The sequence below is a fragment of the Saccostrea echinata genome, unplaced genomic scaffold (genome assembly GCF_033153115.1).
Source record: "Saccostrea echinata isolate AGI-Se365-2 ecotype Australia unplaced genomic scaffold, CSIRO_AGI_Sech_v1 ptg000002l, whole genome shotgun sequence".
In the NCBI taxonomy this organism is placed as follows: Eukaryota; Metazoa; Mollusca; class Bivalvia; order Ostreida; family Ostreidae; genus Saccostrea; species Saccostrea echinata.
In genome coordinates this window covers 7,219,983-7,228,522 of record NW_026889751.1, presented here as the reverse complement: position 1 = coordinate 7,228,522, position 8,540 = coordinate 7,219,983, and the positions used below count along the sequence as shown (strand labels likewise).

Here is an 8,540-nt window from a genome sequence, read left to right as displayed (position 1 = left end):
CCTGTATGTTAATGACAACGAACCAGTTTTAGTGCTTACTTTAAAGGTTTCTGACAACGGTACTGTCTAGGAACTTAACGTGTTCCTGGCCGTGGACTTGTGCACTAAGGATTCTCCGTAGATTTAAAAATATTTTAAGACTATAAGAAAAAAGAAATCGCTAAATTTCAAGATTAATTAAATTAATTCTAAATAAAATTGAAATAAATTCTACATGCAAAAAAGTAGAAGAACGCGTGGTAGCAAAATAATTGAGCATATTAAAGGAAATAAATGCTATAATTATCAATGACACCCGAAGAAAATATTTGTAAAAGTAACTTTTTTTCTTAGATCCACCTCTCCAAGATTCTGTCATAAATTGTCTCGAATCACTCTTAGGGGAACATCGGTGATTAGCCTTAAGAGCACTTGTATTGAGTTCAGCTCAAAGCTAAATCGAACGGGATTTCTTGGGATGTATTGCTTTATAGTATATTCATTACACTGTACTCAAAATGAATGGAAAAATAGCAAACAATTAATGCACTTAAAATAAGGGCCCATATAAACGGAAGGTACTTACTTGTCACAAACCCCGTAGATGTTCATCGTGAGGTTTGTGATATTTATGGGAATGGTCAAACGTCTCATAGGTCTCATAGGTGGGTTGCTAAATTTAAAACAGGTTTCGACGCCCTTCAACGGTTACAACCAATAATAACATCGTAAAAATCCACCAAATCTTACAGGAAGATGCAAGATATACCGTGAAGCAATTGGCTCGGATGACAAACTTGTCGTTTGCAGGTGTTCATGGTATTTTGAAAAAAAAATCCAAAGCTTAGAAAGATAAACGCCAGGTGGATACCTCATTTCCTAAGCGATTAACAAAAGAGAGTCCGTGTTGAAAATGCAAAGAAATTATTAAAATTGTACCCAAAATATACCAAAAAGACTTTTGCTAATTTAGTTACTGGTGATGAGACCTGGGTATACTATTTTGAGCCAAAACTTAAGAGTTCTAACAGAATCTGGGCATCAAAGAATGCAGAACGTCCTAGTATTGCTAAAAGATTACGAACCGTGAAGAAGCTAGGTTTTATATGTTATTTTCGTTTCGCGGAAGAAAATACCGCTCAAACAACCCGTTTGTTCCTTAAACTTCAATATACCAACAAAGGAATTGACGCAATTCAATCACAAAAAGGTCCAGTCCTGTATTCCACCATATTTCAAGTTCAAGTCCACACCTTGTATTTCTTAAAAATACACATCGACAATTGCTTCTAAACTTTTTGATTATAAAAAAAATTTCTACAGCGCCTAGATATCGAGCATCTGAAACATAATCCTCCAATGTGTTAATGTTCTTCTTCACCCTACTACTATAGTCCTGCTGGATACGTCATTACTGGTGACGTTAATATCGTTAATTATGTGGACCTTACATCAATTATTATAAGAGGACCAAAGTTTAGGGAATCTCGGTCTTTCAACTGGCGTCATAGTTTCATAAATATAATGAATTCACCAGAAGATTAGGCCAGACGACGGGCTAAATATTAAAAAGAAGACCTTGACACTTTGTCAGAATGCAATCAAGAACAAAGTTCATTAAAACAATACAAATTGGGAGCAGAGCAAACACGGTCCTCCAAAAATATCAGAGGTGGGATCAGGTGCCATGGAGAAGTGAACATTCCCTGCCGACGCCAGCCGTGTGCTCCTTATCATGATCGGGAAATAACGGAAAAATCCTTCGACAATTCAGTGTGTAAATAATGGCCTAACAATTAGTATGGAAAACGTCAGTCAGCATATGACTTAATGATAGATTGTATTTGCTGACAATGTCATTGAACATTTTCAGCTTCTGCTCTAAAACCTCTGAACCAATTTCAAACAATTTTAGTATCTATGGGAGAAGGGAAACAAAGGTTGTGAATTTCATGGTCTCTGTCCCCCTGGGGCCTGAGGGGTGGAGCTAAAACTACCAAAATTAATGCATTTTTTTTAATTCTTCTTTACTCCTGGACATCAAGCAGTCAAACTGTTGGCATGATTGTCATAAGCATTAGGTCCTCTAGCAAAATTGTGAATATCATGGCCCCAGGGTCAGGGATTCTGGTTCTAGGTTGGGGCTACATAGATCATACAGTGAAAATGCATTATTTTTTTTGAAAATCTTCTTCTCTGCTCCCATTTATTTAACAAACAAACTAAGTAGAAAGTAATGATGAGCAAGTACTAGTATGCCTCTTCCTAAATTGTTAATTTTATGGCCCCTTGGTCAGGGGTTCTGATGTTAGGGCAGGGCTCTATTGGTTATATAGTCAAAATATATAAATTCTTTGATAATCTTCTCTGCTCCTGGGTATCATTTAAACAAACTAAGTGCATTGTTATGATAAGCAAGGATGCTTCTTCCAAAATTATGAAATTCATGGCCCCAGGTTCCAGGGTTCTGATGGAAGGGGGGAGGCTATAATTGATTATATAGTTAAAAAGCATAATTTCTTGAAAATATTCTTTCTATTTCTGGATATAAAGCAAAAAACTAAGTGAATAGTTATCATGAGCAAGAGTGCTTCTTCCAGAATTGTGATTTTCATGACCCCTGGGTCAGATGTTCTGGAGTAAGCTTGGGACTCCATTGATAATATAGTGAAAATGCATTAATTTTATTAAATAATCCTGTCTGCTCCTTATTATTCAGCAGATAAACACAGTGCATAGTTATGATTAGCAAGGGTGCTTCTTACAAAATTTTTAAAACTTGTGGTCCCAGGGTCAGGGGATCTAGTGTTTCTCGAGTGGGGTGGCTATCAAGGGTACCTGGGTCATGGGTTCTGGTGTTAGGGTAGGGCTGTGTTGAATCTGTAGTGAAAATGCATTATTTCTTTGAAAATAGTCTCTCCTTCTGGGCATATCGGAAGAAGAGTAAAAGTAATAAGCAAGGGTATTTTTACCAGATATTTGAACATCTGGACCATTTGGTCAAGTGTTCTTGTCCTGGGCCTATTCTTTTAATATTTGTATTCTACAGAGAGAAGTTATTCCCCTTTGCCATTCACCTTTGATAATAAATCACTGTAGATAATGTATTTGAAAGGTTAATAGAATAAGAATATTATGCAAGAATTTAATTGTATAATACAAAAAGTACTTTCATAGTTTTAATGGTCGGGTAGACCTGTAAATAATAGATGAATAAAAATGAGACAAAAATAACTTATCTTATAAAATGTTCTTCAAAGACCAAGAGGCCAATGTCAGAGGTGATAATATGGGGTTAAAAATAGAACTGATGCACTAATATTTTGTTAATAATTTGCATGGTAATGATGATAAATGGGAGACAGATTAGAACTTACTTTATGAGTTGTTACTGAATGCTAGACTAATTATTTCGTTGCTATTTCATTGCTTTTGGGCAACAAAGCTTCATCTATCAGTTTATTTTATGCTCTATGGATCTTCTAAATTGTTGTAATATACCCAGGTGACCGTTAAGGCACTTGGGCCTCTTGTTATTGAAAAAAGCAGCTGTCAATGATGTCAAAAAGCCTCTAATTTATCGCGGGGAATGGTTGTAATTGCAATTTATAACACTAAAGTTGTAAATATATGTACAAGTAAGGAGAAAATGTCAATTAACGAATATGGTATTGTTCAAATATAACTAAATCTTTTTAAAATCTGTGCTTTAATCAATACATTTCAGTGGGTTTTTTTCTGAATCCAGTCTTCTGTAGCAATATTAATATAATCTAGGCATATACATAGGGCGTTAAAAGCGAATTTTTACAAAAAATGCGCTGACAATTTATCAGTAAAATATGCATATTCGCTTCTTTTATCGTTGATGGAATAAGAGCACCTAAAGTACAATATCTATAACATAGTATAATAGGTATCAAAAATAAACGTCAATTAATGAAATTATTTTTCAAGTTTTTACAAAGGGGGGGGGGGGCGTACATTTACTTCTGCTCCAAAACTAACTGCGGGATTTTGAAAGATTAAAGTATTTCTTCCTACTATAAGCCTGTAATTAACCGTCAGTAGAAACAGTTACAAAACGTGGATTGAATTATTTGATCTGGATATCAAGGAAAGCAAAATAATTCATAAATTACCATTTCAAGTTACCAAAAACTGTAAACTCCAGTGGTTTCAGTACAGAATTTTAAATAAAATATTGACAACAAATTCTTTTTTATTCAAAATAAAAAAGGTTGTTTCAAAGCATGCAGTGTATTTTTTGTCAAAAAGAAGAAGAGACGATTGAACATATCCTATGGGAATGTGATCTTGTACAATCACTCCTTGAAAACTTTGAATATTATCTCCAGCAGAAAAACCTCCATTTGTCCATAACAAAAAAATCATCCTTTTAGGTATTGGAGGAAGAAATAATGAAATAGCTAATATCTTAATCTTATGGTTGAAATATTATATTTATACTTCTAGATGCACTGAAAAACCTCTAAATGTGCACTCTGCGATATCACACGAGTTATTTTTACCAAACACAAAAATATTTATCATATAAAAATGGTGAAAAAGAGAAATTTGACACTCAGTGGAACAGGTGGAATCAACTATTTTTGTAACTCTCTCTCTCTCTCTCTCTCTCTCTCTCTCTCTCTCTCTCTCTCTCTCGTAATTCAGACAATTCTGTTAAAGAAAAGATATTGGACATTTTGTATATAATGAATTGTGTTGAAAAAATAAAATAATAATAATACAAAAATTATGCACGAAAAAAAATAAAAAAAAAATAAAATAAAGTCAGTAGAAATTATAATTTATATTCTTGGAATTCTTCTCAGAGTTACTGGTAAAAATTCTCAATTCCCCGCGCTTGTGCGGGATTTCATATAATGCATGCATTTGTATTTGTTTTCTAGTACATGTATTATCGTTTTGCTAACAGCGTGACAGTTTAAAAGTTGCTAAAAGTTTGCGTGCTGGTTATCATTTTACTCATCGATTGGACGTTTGATTTCAATGAAATCAATACTAATTTGCATATAAAACCCAGAATATAACAATACCATGATAATACTGGCCAATCACATTGAATTATTGTTAATCAGAAAGGCATTTGTAGTCAGCAGCAACACGTGATCAGTCAAAGCCTATTTTCTGTCCTCCAAAAAGCATGACTAAGTCATATTTGTTGTGATTTGACAGGATAGAATTTTAAATACGTATTTAAGATAAAAAATGGAATAAGTAAGGCTACTCTGCTACTGTTGTACTATATAGCTATCAATATCATCATTATAGGAAGTAAAACTTGCTTTGTCTGTCCACATGTAATTGTTGTTTACTGCATACTCGTGAACAATCATGCAATACGATTGGTTAGTATTCTCAGTGGTATTGCTGGGTTCTGTGTTTCATATGCAAAATAGTATTGATTCCATTGAAATCAAACATCCAATCGATGAGTAAAGTGATAATCAGCACACAAAATTTTAGCACGCCCCATCAAGCAAGCTGTCACGCTGTTAGTAAAACGATAATATTTCATTCAATTCGATAAGAAAATTTTTGTTATAAATTAAAATTACAAATACAATGGAGAGAATATTAATAAACGTTCATGTTCATACCATTTTTTTTTACTTTGATCAAAAAGTGCAGTATTCTGGTTTTCAAAGTACAAATATTTTTTCATAATTTGTTTTGTATCAATATATAACTAAAATCCTATAATTCATAAGAAATCACAAACAAGTCGTATTTGTTCATTTAACCGGTTACTCGATCGAGAAAAAAATACGACTAACAGGTTACAAAAATCAATCTGATTACCATCTCTTATAATTATTTATATATATGATAACTTCAAACAATTCGGAAATTGAAATTATTTTTCCTCTAGACCATAACACTCTTTCGTAGGAAAATAGCCTAGGTGACTAAAAACCAACTTAATTAGAACTAGATTTTCAATCCAGTTTTTTCTCAGACTTCTGTATCGAATTTTACCCATATATCCATTTTATTATTTATCATCATTTTTTTTAACTGTAATAGATGGAACTGAAGTAAGCTACATATTTCCAATCTTGAACGTCTCTTTGTAAAGCTTCAAGTCTAAAGCTCAAAAAGGAATAAGTTCATTTTCATATTCTTTATGTATGTCACTCGGTACTTGTCAACAAACTTGGGAATTTATTTCTTTTTAATAAAGAATACATAATTATGAAAACTACAAGTAAAGACATCCAAATGGACTATTGTATGTTGAAACAGAAAGACTTGAAATGGCAGAGATTTAAAGTGTTTCAATTACAGATTTCAAATTGTCGACAAATTTCACTCAATGTGCACTTGCAACATTACTTTTATATATATATATATATATATATATATATATATATATATATATATATATATATATATATATATATATATATATATAAATAAATGGACACTAGTATTACATTTAGCTTTTCTTCTTTTTGCAGCAAACTTCATCCTCTAGGTGCATACCCTTTTAAAGAAACAAATTATTCCCATGAATGAAAAAAAATTGAGTAAATAATAGTAATTTAGATTTGGTATGGTGACATTGGCTTCAAATAATTTTATATATATATATAAGTATATATTCGTTAGGTATGATAGAATAACTAGCTTGTACATATAGTTTTTACTCAAGTCTTTATGTATGCATAATTCTTTACATCAGTACGACCCCTGTTGCAGATATGTTCAGTTGTAAAAACTTTTTATTTTTTGTAATGTAGTAAATTCTTTAGTTGTTTTGTACCGTAGAACAATTTATGTGTAGTTTTGCCCCTTTGCTGTAGATTAGATGTCACAATATTCTTTTCTCATAATTTTTTACCTGATAAATTATGCAGTGGTAACCACTTGTGGTGTTTATATGCTTCCCACTCGTCTCCTCTGGATGGGGCACTTGTCTATAACTTGTTATAGACAAGTTTGTGGCATTTTTTAAAGGTTTGTCCCATCTTTTTTGCCAAAATTTTTTATAGTCATATTTTTAGGTCTTCATTATATATGTTAAATCATTATTAGGAATATGTTTAAATATGGTCATTTCTAATTTTTGTCCTTATTTGGTGAATTTTGTTTGGCATACTAATAAATGCTCATTTACAACAACTGAAAGGTTCATGTTATGTTTGGCAAAAAACAGAGCAGAGTAGACGCATGGATTGAGAGTATGGATTACTTTCAGAAAAGTCCAGAACGATGGTATAAATGTTTAGTAATATATCAACAATTCTTCCATTATCCTTCTATTACATAAATAATCTTTTACTTTTGCTAGACATACTGAAATATGATTTTTATTTATTATAAACAAAATAAAGGAAATTAACTCACAAAGTCGACAGTCGCATGACTGTATTGTTTGTTGTAAACCGTAGGTAACACAAGGATAAACACTTATGGAACAAGAAGGATTATCCAGGGTCTATAAAACAAGATAACAGTCATAGGAATACATGTAAGTAATGCACTTTCTTGAACATGCAGTCATCAATATCTTAAATTCAATTACTGCCAAAATTATTTAGAAGGTTGGAAACTATATACATTGTGTGGAATAGTTTGTTTTTGCGTAATTCTGCATATTTTAGACCGGGTGATTGAAGTTAAAATGTTGTTTATGTATGTTAATTTTTTTTAAAATGACTTTCTCAAGAAATTCTTTATAAATTCGAAATATCGAAATATCAAGCATACAATTTACACAAGGGTGTTTTCTTTAGTGTTTCACTCATGTTAAGACGTCACCAATTGTCGGTGGAAGGTTGCAAATTTGTAAATGTACTCGGCATTTAAGGCTACAGAGCAAATGAGATCTTTTTTCGTGCCTGCATCAACTACGACAAGAGGGTTTGGTTTGTGAAATCTAATCTGAAGGAAAAGTGTCACGCCGCCTGTATTATTTGATTTTGTAACTATCAAATCTCATTGATGTAGGATTACATTAATTCGTGTTCCAATTGTTTTTCTCTGTCAAAATATATTATGCAAAATTATTGATCAAATCACGTTAATAATGTGACCTAAGATTTTTCACCCCCGTGCTTCGGTTTAATTCTAGTGGAGAGCATGTCCTTTATATAAGTTTTGTAATATAGTTCCATCTTGAAATAAATTGCAAAATAAATACATGTAGTAAAAGACCTAAATTTACAAACCCTTCTTCCTTCTTTTTTTAAAAATAAGAAAATGAGAAATATAAGAATATTCTTTAAAACGAAATGAATGAATATTTTTTCAAAGCAATACTTACACAATAAATCCGAGGACATGCTTGCGGGAAGCGCCGTCGTGGAGGTGCATACCGGCTGGGTATTTCAAGTCTTTCTACAATTATAGGAAATCTCTTATGGATCACAGATCTCGTACAGCCTTGCATCGATTGTAGTTAACAGCAAGATATATCATAAATAACATGAGAATTCTAAACCAATACGTTAAAGTAAAAATTAAAATTTGACGATTTTCTCGATTGTAAGGCAGTTAAAAGTAGTATACGAAGTTTGACGACATGTTAA

General features: G+C 32.2%; 1 long non-coding RNA gene across 1 annotated transcript; it reads right to left on the bottom strand.

The window, feature by feature from the left end:
- Window positions 1-6,427: 6,427 nt before the first annotated feature.
- On the bottom strand, window positions 6,428-8,340 carry LOC133199699 (uncharacterized). The gene is made up of 3 exons (XR_009722816.1): window positions 8,276-8,340; window positions 7,357-7,447; window positions 6,428-6,493 (listed from the first exon to the last, which is right to left on the bottom strand). It is a non-coding gene; the product is annotated as an uncharacterized LOC133199699 (long non-coding RNA).
- Window positions 8,341-8,540: the final 200 nt, after the last annotated feature.